Raw genomic sequence first — 11,718 nt, 5'->3', positions numbered from 1 at the left:
ACCAGACTAAAATGATAGAGCATGATTTTTGAAAATTTTAGGAAAAAACCATCACATTTGGAGTTAGTATGAGGGAGAAAAACTAGTTACAAGTTTCAGCCACAGATTAAAAAGAGAAATCACACTTGTTCATCATTGATTATCATGAATAGTTGTGATTTTTCTTTTTAATCTCTGGGTAAAATTTGTAACTACTCTTTCTCCCTCATACTAACTCCAAATGTGATGATTTTTCTTCCTAAAATTTTCTAAAATCATGTCTTCTCAAGTTACTTTGTTGATTTGGTCATTATTTTCGTTTGACAAAGTTTGAGCAATTCAAAAATTTTCAAATTTTAAAAAATGACAAGTTTTAACAAGATTTTGAAACACCAAATGATTCTAGCTGAAAAAGTGATGAATACCAAAGTTGTATAACTCATCAAGATCTACAACTTTTATTGTGGTCATTTCTTTATCTGACAAAGTGATAGTAAACATTGTTCATAAATCAACATGTCTCTCATATAGTTTATGAAACTATGAGTGATATGTGGATTTGTGAGCAATATTTACTAACACTTTGTTAAATGAAGAAATGATCAAAATAAAAGTTGTAGATAGTGATGAGTTCAACAACTTCTATGTTCATGACTTTTCTAGTTGAAATCATTTAAGGTTTCAAAATCTTGTTTGAAGTTGCTATTTATTAAAATTCAAAATTTGAACTATTCAAATTTAGTCAAATGAAAAGATGACCATAATAAAAGTTATAGATAGTGATGTGTTCAACAACTTTTATGTTCATGACTTTCTTATTTGAAATTATTTAAGGTTTCAAAATCTTATTAGAAGTTGCCATTTATTGAAATTCAAAATTTGATCTTTTCAAATTTTGTCAAATGAAAAGATGACCAAAATATAAGTTGTACATCTTGATGAGTTTTACAACTTTGAGGTTTACAAATTTTTCATTTAAGGTCATTTAGTGTCCTAAAATTCTATTAGTTGTTTTGAAATTCAAATTTTCAATTTTTAAAATATTGTTTTTGTAAAGAAGAAAATATAGAATTATATCTATGCATATAATAAAATTGTTTATATATACATATATTTATATATATAGAATAATAAAAAACTAATATATAAATTTACATTGTGTTCTTTATATATGAATGAATTACAGAATTAGTAATTAAAATAAATTAAAAAATATTTGTAAGGGGCGGCTAACTCAGGAACCGCCCCTACAAATCGATTTGTAGGGGCGGCTAACTCAGGAGCCGCCCCTACAAATGACCTTCGGTATATAAACTAGAGCCTGCGGGAGGCCAAAAGTTTTCTAAGTCTCGTCGCTATTCTCCTCTACGACGCCGGTAGGCTGCCGCCTCTGTGCCCTACCTCCACCGCCTCTATGCCCTAACTCTGTCGCGCCCTACCTCCCCCGACCCGCCTCCAACCCCCGGTCCGTCTCCTGCCCTGTGCGTCGCCGTTCCCCCTCCCACGACGGCTAGGGTTTCTGCTGCCGGTGCCCGTGCTCCCTCCCCCCAACGGCCCTGGTGCCCTGGTGCCCGTGCGTTCTCCCTCCGCCGGCGGCCCCGGTGCCGGTGCGCCCAGGCGTCACTACTCCCTCCCTAGTGGCTCTGGTACCCGCCGTGTGCTTCGGTGTCCGTGCTCCGTCCACTAGCGGCCCCAGTGCTGGTGTGCCCCAGCGTCCCTGCTCCTCCCCCGACGGCTCTAGTACCCGTGTGCTCCAGTGTCCACCACCCTTTTTTTGGCTCTGATAGTTTCATGTTTTGTTTTTTTTATTTGATTGTTGTGGTGGTAGCCATTGACTACTACTATTGTGGTATTTTGGGAGGGTGCTAGTCATGATGTCATTTTTTATTACCAATGTTGATTAGTAAAGAAATGTCAGGGGCAATAGAAGCATTTCCGTATCAAATTGTTGTCTATAGTGAGTGTAAATTGTTGGATGCAGTTGCAACATAATTACCTTTAGGCTTTTTATGGATGGAGTTCAACATGGGAGATGAGCATTAGAACATCTTATTGTTATTTTACTAGTGTAAAAACATCTCTACTGATGCATTTGAATTATGCAACTTACCTATATATCAAGCATATTTCTGCCTTTCCATTGTTTTATGGTGCAGCAGTGTTAATGCCATTTTCTGCCTTTTCAGAATACATAAATTGCCTATATATGAAGACATTGTTGTCTAGTAAACAAGACTTAAATTGCCTATGCACTACAGCATTGCCTAAGAAAATGCAGCTTGTTATGCTTTCTCGGATCCCTGCTTTCTCTATTGATTGGTTGCTCCAGTTCTTATCTGCAGGTCATAGCAACTGCAATCTCAGCTAGGCCACTATTAGGCAGCATAAGCAGCATTTTTGGCATTGCATAACTTAGCTATGTTTTTTTCGGGTTTGAGCAGCGGCTTGTCTTGTTCTCCTAGCTTCTTTGCAGCTGCTTGGTGTTTTGTATTGTAATTGCAGTTATCAATTTCAATTATCAATTTTAGTTAGCAATTGCAGTTAGTAATTTCATTTTGTATTTTTAGTTTCTAATTTTAGGTAGTGCTACTTTTAGTTTTTAGTTTCACTTAGCAATTGCAGTTAGTAATTTCATTTTTTAATTTTAGATTCTAATTGCAGGTAGACTTTTAGTTTTCAATTTTAGTTTGCAATTGCAGTTAGCAACTTCAGCTCAGAAATTGCAATTCCACGTAGTATTTCAGTTTTATTTTCTTTTTTGTATTTGTTAGTATTTTCAGTTTGTAATTTCAATGTGCTTTCAGTTAGCTTGCAGTTTTGTAATATCAGTTAGTTTTAGTTTTTGGTAGCTATGTTGTCATTTTCAATTGTATTTTCTGTTTGGTATTTGTTAGTAATCTCAGTTTTTAATTTTGATGTGCTTTCAGTTAGCTTGTAGATTGCAATATCAGTTAGTAATTTCAGTTAGCAATATAATTTATGTGCTGTGTTGTCTCGATTGTTTCTAGACTTCTAGTAGAATCAGCAAGAATCGCAGTGGAATTAGAATGGTGAATTTGAACTGTAGGCGTTTGGTTTAACCATTTCAATCTCAACCCCATGGTGCTTGCTTTCTTTTGGCAACTCTAAGAGCTCCGACTGATCCTGTGCCCCATTGATTTTTTGTTTTTTTGCAGCAAGAAGCCAGAGCTGTTCGAGCCTCTCAAGGCCAGCCAGTCCCCCAAGGTATTGCTACTACCATAATGCCTTCTCTTCTCTGCTCCCTTGCACGCCGCTAAGTTTTTCGTCTCTAGCAACTCCGGCCGCCGGTTGGTCGGGAGGTTACTCTATCGTACTCGTAGGTACTGGTGCTTGGTGCTCCTGTGATCCTTAGCACAAATCCTAGATGGTTAATTAGTCAAAACCGTGTTCTGTAATTTCAGATTTTCCGTGGGGCTCTGGGCAACGACTGAGAGTGCCCCATAGATTTGGTACTACTCATACATGGTTGCTGGTTGCCCAGCTATCCAGGTTGAGGAAAGCTCTGCTCAGAGAACCGTGTCGCTGCTAGTACTAGGCTCTATAGCTCATGCGTTGTGTTCGATGTGAGTACACCTCAAATCTTATTCCTTCAGTTCTTTCTATAGTGCCTTTTTATGTTGCTATGTTGCTCGCTCAATTTTTTGTAGCTATTTATATTATCTCTTTGTGGCAAGTTACTTAAGAATGAAACTTCATTCAGTTATCTTGTTGTGGCAAGCTACTCAAATGTTATTGACATTACTTTTTGATAGATTTTATTTTTTGATGCTGGCATTACAAGAAAGGGTGATAAGTGTTCATATATCACATATATATTTTAGTCAGTGAACATGCACTACTTACCACATATTTCAATTGATCTGTGCAATTTAGCTAAACAATTAGTTAGGTGTGGTATTGTTTATATTTTTTTTGTTGTGCATTCCATCGATCTATAGCAGCAGTCATATTTGCTCATTTATTCCTTGGTTTCCTGCAGCTATTGTGTTTCACATCGAGTAGTAGCAACAACTTGCTCAAGCTTCATGCTCATGCTCATCAGCTAGCCATTACAGCCCAACGGCAGGAACATGAAAACATACCAAAGTCCTAAAAACACAACAATAATGGAGAGAAGTTATATCTAATAGAGAGTACTGAACTGGCTCAGCATCAGATTTGGCACCGGCACTTTCACTACTACTTCCAGTAAGTGACTTACCAAGTTGCATAGAAGTTAACTAATAAAGGCTTCTTTTCTTCAACAACTCATCAAATGAGGAAAAAGTTTGCTTCTTAGCTTCCACCTATCCATCCAAAAATTAAATACAGGTAAAATACCTGAAGAAATGGCAGAAATCCACAAGTTGTCTTTTTTGGGGTAAAGAAGAGCTATGCAACACTAATGAAAAAGGATACATGTAAGGAACCAGTTATAGGACTCTAAGCACTCATAAAAATCACAAATAGTACTAGTGGCACTTGCTCACTTCTAGAGTTACTCAACGGATGAGAGCAGCATCTACACTAGAAAGTAATCCAATGAGTATTAGAAGGAAAAAAAATCACCACACAGCACATACTAATTTCATGTTCAGTATAGTTCACTCAGAACTAGGAACTTAACTATTTCAGTTATGTTCAGTCATAGTTCATTATATTTTGTGGTTGCAGTTTAACAATTTCAGTTTTTTATTCTTGTTCCTAATTTCATGTTGGTTCACTCAGAACGATGAACTTAATTATTTCAGCTTTGTTCAGTATTTTTCAGTTTTTTCATTGTTATTTCATTATAGGTTCAGGTTCAGTCATTTTATTTTATTGTTGTTCAGTATTGTCCATTTTGAATTTTAGTAGTAGCTATTTCAACTCATCTATGTTATCTTTCCATCATCAGTTCAGTTTCAGTTTATATATGAGTTTTGAGATTCAGTTTTTTACTTCAATTTTTAGTTTTTCCGCTTTTAGTTTTAATTTTCTTTGAGTTTTGATGTTATAATTATTAGCTTCTAAGCATGCTCTATTTTCATTTTTTTCAGTTTTTAGTTTTGTTGTCTTTCAGTTTCAGTTAGCTTAGTTTTGTTCACTTTCAGTTTCTGTTTGCTTTCATTTTTCTTTTAGTTTTTAGCTTATAATTATTAGCTTCTAAGCATGCTCTGTTTTCATTTTTTTTCAGTTTTTAGTTTTCTTTTCTTTCAGTTTCTTTCATTTTGCTTTGAGTTTTTAGCTTATAATTATTAGAGGGTATTATGATTGTGCTTGTCTGCTTGCAATTTTCCAACTGGGGAATGGTTAAATTAGTTTCTAGAAGCTATTTCAGTGTTTCATTATTTTTTTCAGTTTTCCTTTTAGTTGTATGATTTTTGTTAGTTTTCAGTTTAAGCTTTTTCTCTCTAGTTTTTAGCTTCTAATTATTAGTTTCTATGTATATCTTGTTCTATGCAGTTCCAGTTTTCTTTCGGTCATTTATTTCAGTTTGTAATTTCAGTAATTTATTTCATTTTTCCTTTTCAGTATGCATGGTACAAGGGTAATATGATTGTGCTTGACTGCTTGCAATTGTCCAACTAGTGAAGGTTAACTTGCTGAAGAATTTGAATTTGTTGGCCATAATTGTTAGCCATAAATGAAGGATGACAGTTTTTTGGCTATTTTTGTCATCAGCTGCTGCTCTATGTTTGCTAAGCAGCTGTTGCTTTTTTTTTTTTTGCCAAATCTCCCCTCTTCTCTCCTCTCTTTTGTTTTGCCGATGATGAAATTGTCCAAGTCCATACATTATATGAAATATGAGCTGATGATCAAGAACTTATGAGGAACTTGGCATCATTACCGGCCGCCCCTACATTACCTTCTCTTCTCTTCTCTGTTATGATGCCTTGATGCTCCAAGTTCATGATCAAATGATGATTGACATGTTTCTGAGACATCTACTACTACTCGTTTTTTGATATATTGTTGTTTTATAGGACTACTTTGGTTTATAGACCTTTTTGATTTCTTATACCTTCTCGCGTACCTAAAGCACACTTTCTTGCATCTATTAGAACAAAGCGTAAAATAATGTCGCGGACACCAGACAGTGCAACCCGATGCCTCAAGCATGATGAGCAGCCAACCTATAAGGAGCAAGCACTAGAGGACCAGCTTACTCAGAAGCAGTTCGATAACGAGTTAGAAAAGGATCTAGAAGTGATGCTAACTCAGGAGCAATGTGTCGAGGAGGAAGGGGGGGGGGGAGGGTAGAAGAAAGAGCAGGAGAGGCTGCTGAAGGCGAAGAAGAAGAGGATGATGATGAGGAGGACTCAGAAGAGGGATATGTAAGTCTTAGCTTGTAAATTTTACTAAAGCTTTGGCTATGTTACCTCTGCTAACACTTTGACCTGTCGTATATACAGGTCCCTCCTAAAACTCGGAAAAGATGATGTCGATGTCCGAGACATGTCGTCGGACAAGACGGAGTAGAGGAAAGGAGAGCAGAGGCAATAGCCATAGAGACGGACATTGAGGCCTCTGCTCCACAACCTCAAGACACAACCATGAACATGACTACCAAGCCAAAGAGGAAACGAGGGGATATAAAAGCAAACCAATATCCAGATAAGGCATGTTATGTGATAACGGAGGTCAGGCCAGTAGGGGAGATCCTTGAGTCGAAGGAATTCAGAGGACGATTCTGCAATGCGATCGGGGCCCTAGTAAGAGATAAATTGAACACAACAATCCCTAACTAGAAAGAGGTACCAGAGAAGAAAAAGGATGAACTATGGGATACGCAGCTGAAGCTCAATTTTAGATTTTCGAAGGGTAAGCAAGAACTGGTAAAAAAATGCTTTCAAGATCATGGGAGAGTCATTCCGATGTTGGAGATCAGAGCTCAACAAGAAGTATATCCAAAAGGGGTTAACTCTCTTCAATGAGTTCAACAACATAACTCCTAGTTAATGGGAGGAGCTCGTGGCTCAGAAGACTTCACCGGAGGTATTGGAGCTCAGTGCCCGTAACACCGAGCTAGCAAAGAGGAACAAACACCACCATCATCTAGGCCCCAGTGGCTACTATGCCAAGGAAGAGCAGTTTAGAAAGATGGACAAAGACGACGCAACTTCTGGGAATATCAATGTGAAGAATTTGAAGGTACGCTCAATCAATTAGATATATGCGAGGAGTATAGAATCATCCAGTGGTAATCTTAAGTTTGATAAGCCAGAGATCCAAGAGGCAGTATCAAGGATACTGAAATATGCTGAAGACAAGGAGAAGGGCTCATTCAATTCTTCCAAAGAGAGGGACGAGCTTAGCCTTGGCTTAGGAAATAACGAGCACACAGGCCATACCAGGGGGCTAGAGAAAAGAATGATCAGGAAGCATGGATTCAAAGAGGACAGGCACATGTACAAGAAACATGGTAGAGATTAGGAGGCTAATCTTGAGCTCCAAGTGAAGGCTCTAGTTGCGAAGGCGCTGAAGGAGCAAGGACTGTCTACGGAGCCACGGACATTAATGGCACTGTCGGAAGAACTGGCATTAGTTGGCAGCCCTCTAAAAGTTCCTAGCAGCCAAGGTTCCACTACAACCATAACCCCCGTCGATTGCATACGAGAACCAACTAGTTGCACTTTGGTGTTTCTTACGGCTAGCAGAACATTATGATGGAGGTGGCAACGGGTGTGGCACATCCTGCCGGTGGCTTACACCATAATAATAAGATACCACCAGACTACACTAGGGTCGAGGTGCATACTGTGAAGCCCGAGTTCATGCAGTAGAGGATAGACTATGCAACTCCTGAGGGGCTGGTGTTACTCGAAGACGTAATGGGACAGTTCATCCTCTGGCACAAATGGGACATTATATTGACTGCTTCTTCGCCGTCTCCCCCTCTCTCAAATTTGGAGCGAGTTTTTGAGGATGGGGAGATATTTTCACCGTCTTGTGACCACCACATTCTTGAGACGCCACATTCTTCCCCCTTCCTAGCGAGCATGTGCCTGATAAGCCACAACCTTCTCCAGCTCGTACCGAGCAAGTGCTTGATGAGATGCCACAGTCTTCTCAACAAGCACAGCCGATACATGAACAACGAGTGCCTCCTGAAGAAGGTGATGCACGAGAAGATGAGGACGTGCCTGAATGGGAACTTCGAAAGAAGCATCCAATCACCATAAGGCTAATTTATGTTCTGATGAAAGACGTCTCGTCGGTATACAAGTGGTATACCCATGACCAGTTCAAGCCTGAGAACCAAGTTAAAAAAGTCCCAACACGGGCTTCTGAGGAGGCCGTCACTAGCAAAGTCCACCAAACAGCAAAGAAGTTTCCAAATGTTGATGCCATCAAATAGTCAAAGGATTACCCGAAAACATATGAAAGAGGCAAGCCCTTCCTACCAAACCGGGACATCCAGTGCCTACCACTTGGAATGAGAAGGTTCCATGATTGGTACTTGCGTGTTCTCCTAACAAGCATAGACCTCATACAAGCATGCTTCCCCGCCATCACATTTGGAAGCCTAGCTAGGAAAATTATCTTTGACTTCAATGACATGCAGATAGCTTTCACCTCGGAGCAATGGAAATAAATCTAATTTGCACGTAGTGCCTGTAGGTCCTTGCCCTCCCGATATGATATGAATGCAATCTTTGGATTTTGTTGTAACTAACCAACGTCGTGATTTGTAGAATGCAGGTGCACATTGTGAAACAAATACCAAGTGTGAAAGCCGGGTATATAGACCCTCATGCTATAGCATAAATAAATTTTAATTACCCTAGACAGTGGAAACTAGATGCCAAAGAGCTAGCTGCTGGAAACACCCTTCGGGAAAAAGAGGACATCCGTGCGAAGAAACTAAGGCAAGAGTCCCTTAAGGTTTCGGCATATATTGCCTTGGCTTTTAAAAATCTCCAACAGCACTCTACTATATGGCTACCATACAACTTCAAGTAAGTTCAACTCTATACTTAAAGCTTTGTTCGATATATTTTATTCGATGCAAAAGGGCTTATCTAGTTCTATGATTAAATTCATGCAGCAACCACTGGATTTGTATAGGTGTCGATATCAGGAGGAGCATGTCATGGGTCTTTGATTCAATAGATAGGGACCCAGTGACATACAAAGACTTCATATCGATTCTCAAGATATATACATATCGACAATCCTCATTAGCTTATATGTTTGTATACGTACTTGCAACGTTCACTTTTGGATACTAACAAGTTGCATTTGCTAAAATAATTCGAACAGGACATTCAGGTTCTATGTCAATGAACATCACGGAAGGCATGATCCAGTAAGAAAGGAAAGGCGGGCTATAAAAACACTTTATGCGGTAAGTGTAACTTACTTTAGTACTCCATTATATGGCTGTCCAAAGCAGTACTTAACATTTTCATATGCAAAACACACAGTGCCACAAGCAGAAGCCTAGGAGTGTACATTATGGATACTATGTATGTTCTATGATGAGTAACACCGGTGCCTACAGGAGACACTCCTTAAGGGTAAGTTTGAACCTCTTCACCCGTAGTATAAAAACTTCGCACATGATATGAAATACTAAACTGAAACTTATTCTTTTATAGTGGAAAGAAGAGAAAGAAATGAAAAGAGACACATTAGGATGACCAACTCTTAGAGCTCGTCGGCGACCTTTGCAACTTCATATTGGACCAGATTGTACACGTCAAAGGCACCAACCATGACCGAGATTCTGACTTAGGTAGAAATCCCCAGTACCAACACCTTCGTGAGACTGAAAGGCTAGCTCTAGGCCGTTGATAACAATGTGTATGGAATTTGACATTGGTCTTACCTTGTGGGACGATTTAGACTTGAGAATTATGTCTATTTAATGATGGATTATATATATTCTTGTGAATTGAACTTGTAATGGTAGTTTATATAATTCTCTTGTGCTTGTGGTCAGATTTGAATTTTATATATATATATATATATATATATATATATATATATATATATATATATATATATATATATATATATATATATGTGTGTGTGTGTGTGTGTGTGTTCCGGTCGAATTTGAATTGTAAATTTGAATTTTTTAGCAAAAAAATGTACTCTGAACCGCCCCTACAAACAGGTATTATAGGGACGGCTGGTACTACAACCGTCCTTACAAATCTATTTTGTAGGGGTACCAGCCGCCCTTACAAATTGATTTGTAGGGATGGCTGATAACACCAGCCACCTCTACAAATTGATTTGTAAGAGCGATCTAGGAACCGCCCCTACAAATGTATAATTTGTAGAGACGGTATGGTAGGGGCGGCTGGCCGAGCCGCCTCTACAAAGCCTCACCAGCTGCCCCTACTAATCTTGTCTGTGGTAGTGGTTCACAGGATGTTTAATGGTAACCACCCGCCTACAACATTAGTTCCTAAATCTTTATTAGAATATAGAGGCAAGCTCATTAATATATATATATATATATATATATATATATATATATATATATATATATATATATATATATATATATTAATATGCTATAAACGGATTATCAATCTGTTGCTTTTGGGCAATCTGGTTAACCCATTGCATAAAATTTGAGCCGTGTTCAAAGGTTATGTAACAACAACGCTTCTCAAGAAGTCACATAATTCTCATATATAAACACGGGTACTGTACTAGTTTAATAATAAAGTATAAACAGATGAAAACGATCGAATTTGACTTTTGGTACTGGATAGTGATGCATAAAGAGAATAAAACAAAATTGAGGAGACAAAACAATCCAAGGTGCCCTCAAGTCCGTTCAAGACCATTTTTTAAGATGTATAGAATGGGATTCCTATCGAAGTAATAATCGTTCTTTCAAATCATGTTGGGCATCTCATCGTGAGGAGAAATAAAATGTTACATCCTTTAAAGGACAAAAAAATGCCGTTCTTTACAAAAGTGATGCTGGTTTTCATGTACATAGACTATAATATACCGGGTTAGTCTGATTTGCATGATCCAAATCCAATTCAGAATAACCCCACCGTCAAAGTTTCACAATTAATTACCCAAAAGTAGTTGTCACTATTGGCTACATCACTACCAGGTATTCGAAAATGAAAGTCATAGGTTACTGGTTATGTTGACACAACGATAGCGCACGGGTCACAAATCAACTGTCGCGGCGCGGCTCCGTAGAAACCGGTCTAGCCGGTTTAGGGAGTCGGCCTAGCCAGTTTTCTCGGGTCGAGCCTGAGAACGCCCAAGGATAACAAGAATCAAACTTACATGGTGAAGAACGGTGAGGTTTATGAGCAAACCACCAAAGGATAATGAATCATGTTTACGTGACAAAGAACGGCCAGTTTTCGGACAAACTAGCAAAAAAAAGTTGAGTGTCAAACACAGGGGTGGATTAAACCCGCGGGTTAGCGCCATGACAGTCTGATTAAACCATTGACTGATTCCTTAAATCAGCCAGGGGCTTAGGTGCTAAACCCAGTGGTTGCGCTCGCGCGCACCCTCTGGCTAGTCGATAAGTGACCTTGTGGGCTGTAGGGTCCCACTTCTGGGGACGCTCCCATCACCAAGGGGATAAGCCAACAGGCTAACTCCCCACTTGGATCACCCTCGTCCGGGGGCTCAGGGGCCCGACCTCGGGAGAGTGATCCCCGAGCAAGTGTTGCCATGACTACTTCGGCCTAGGCTTGGGCCGGGCTCTGACCCCGATCGACACCAGGAATATACCTCAGAATCTATCTAGCATCCGGAGCC

Source organism: Miscanthus floridulus, chromosome 17 (assembly GCF_019320115.1).
Source record: "Miscanthus floridulus cultivar M001 chromosome 17, ASM1932011v1, whole genome shotgun sequence".
In the NCBI taxonomy this organism is placed as follows: domain Eukaryota; kingdom Viridiplantae; phylum Streptophyta; class Magnoliopsida; order Poales; family Poaceae; genus Miscanthus; species Miscanthus floridulus.
This window is presented reverse-complemented; position numbering follows the sequence as displayed.